This window comes from Papaver somniferum, chromosome 10, assembly GCF_003573695.1.
Source record: "Papaver somniferum cultivar HN1 chromosome 10, ASM357369v1, whole genome shotgun sequence".
Classification (NCBI taxonomy): domain Eukaryota; kingdom Viridiplantae; phylum Streptophyta; class Magnoliopsida; order Ranunculales; family Papaveraceae; genus Papaver; species Papaver somniferum.
The window spans coordinates 118,457,546-118,459,607 of NC_039367.1; the positions used below are offsets into that span (position 1 = coordinate 118,457,546).

General features: G+C 35.8%; 1 long non-coding RNA gene across 2 annotated transcripts in view; it reads right to left on the minus strand.

Moving 5' to 3' along the window:
* Nucleotides 1–467: 467 nt before the first annotated feature.
* Nucleotides 468–2,062, minus strand: part of LOC113315129 — a 2,080-nt gene continuing 485 nt past the window's right edge. The window contains exons 1-3 of one of the 2 annotated variants that reach the window (XR_003342764.1): nt 1,795–2,047; nt 849–1,108; nt 468–754 (exon numbers count right to left, since the gene is read on the minus strand). This is a non-coding gene — a long non-coding RNA (uncharacterized LOC113315129). Of the gene's footprint in view, nt 1,109–1,794; nt 2,048–2,062 lie in introns of those variants that run through there. The other variant, XR_003342763.1, reaches the window with a different exon arrangement.

A 2,062-nucleotide genomic window follows, 5' to 3' on the forward strand; every position in this document is an offset into this window, starting at 1 on the left:
TCCCATGAGAGACGTGGGTTAGGCTCAATGACTTGTATAAATAGGTTCTCCTCTCTATTTTCAAACAAGACAAGACAACATAAGTAAGTGTTGATACAACCGTATTCAAACACCGGAACTGATAGCTTACATTCTGCAAGCCAGTTCAGCTTTCTGATACAAGTCATACACAGCCAACACCTCAACACCTTCTTCGCTTCCCTCCATAAGATCAACCCCATCTTCTTCACTTTGTGACCGAAGCAAGTCTGGAACGACCATTTCTTGGTTTAGGCCAGAGTTGTACAAATTGATTTCTCGAATCATAAGCACTCCCGTGCAGTGCATTTTTTTAGGGTTTAGATTCATTCCTCGTCCACACAGCCCAAATTACCAAATTCGGCAGGAATAGTTTTCACCCATAAACAACTACGTACCCTAAGTAATACCGGTACAGACTTGCAATGTTCAAACTGGAGATTAAAAAAATCATCTGCCAATGAGATGGAACATGAATGACGGCAAGTTAACAAATTCAATCTTCATTTATGAGTTCACATAGTTCAACAATCCCCACCGATCATCATTATCCAGTAATTAACTATTTACTCATAATAATGACTTGCGTATCGGGCTTACTCAACCTATAATACGTGCTGTCAGCAAACTAAAGCTTAAGAGACTAAAATAAGCTTTTCTAGTTGTTTTACACGTTTTACAAACAGGAATATACATATGAGAAAGCTCATATATGTATTTTAATACGACTTGGGTTCTGCACAAAAAAAGGAGCACAATAAGTAGTGTTACAACAGACTATATCCGTAAAAATATAGCGTATTATGAAGTAAAATCAAATTTCAGAATACCCCCAAACTTCAAGTGTGGTGTTACAGCAGCCTAAGAGCAAAAGTGGTGTCTTGCACCAAACACACTCTTTTCATACTTGGTTTCAAGTGTGAACCCCAAAAGATTCCAACTATTCCTAGACTATCATGAAGTAAAACCATGAGAACATACACCACCTCTGTGTACCATATGTACCATCATTGAAGCTTCTTTGAGCAGAAATCTTTACTGCTAATCGGGTCTGTAGTTGTATAGATGCTCTAGCATATACCACGTTTTCCTAAAAATAAACACCATCATTTCAAACATCCAAGCATAGAAAATTTAGCATAATTAAGCCATGGTCTGTGTAAAGACAATAACAATCCTGTTGCCATAGTGTTAGAAATAAATCTTCGCTTCTAGTTTTCAGTAAACTCCTAATCAATCAGTAATAAGATAGTGGCCTAAACCTTCAGATGTATGCAAAATCGCGTTCTAACCCATACTTCCCAATTTTTTTCAGTCCATCCTAGTAATAAACCACCACACAACATAAGAAGAAGAAGAAGAACTTGTTAATCTTTAATTCTTCCACTGTGAAACTTGCTAGTCTTCAATCAAATTGCACAAAAGAAGAGCTCATTAGTTTGCTGCATGCGAAGGTGTTTCATATTACTATCTTAAAGTAAAGAGGTATTATAACGGATTAAATACTTCCAATTATGTTTAGTAGTTTTAGGACATGTTGGGCATTCAACTGAACATGTTTTTGTTATTTATCATTGCATATGAATATTGCTTTAATCAAGGTGCTTACCACATGGCATACTACTCAGTTGTCAGGGGTGTAACTCTATCCTACAAACCCTATCTATAGAACCCCACAAAAGTTGCTCCACTATTGTTTCCCATATAATCGAAAAATATCGTGAAAAATCGTAAATGCAAAATAGAAAAAAAACTAATCAATTGACAAAGGATCACCTTATTCTTATGGAATGCGCATAGTTTACTCGACCCCGACAGTTTATTTATGGACTTTTTTTCCCTCCTGCGTGACCTTGATTAGGGTTTAGTTGCAGAAGGCAAATAAACACGAATGATCATAAATAATAAAATAGCCTCGGTGTATAATTGAGATAAACCAGAGGATCCTAAAAAGAAGAGAAAAAAATACAGAAGATACGATTGAGATATACCCTAAACCAAAAAAATAAGAAAAAATCAAAACAATAGAACTCATGCAAAAAAA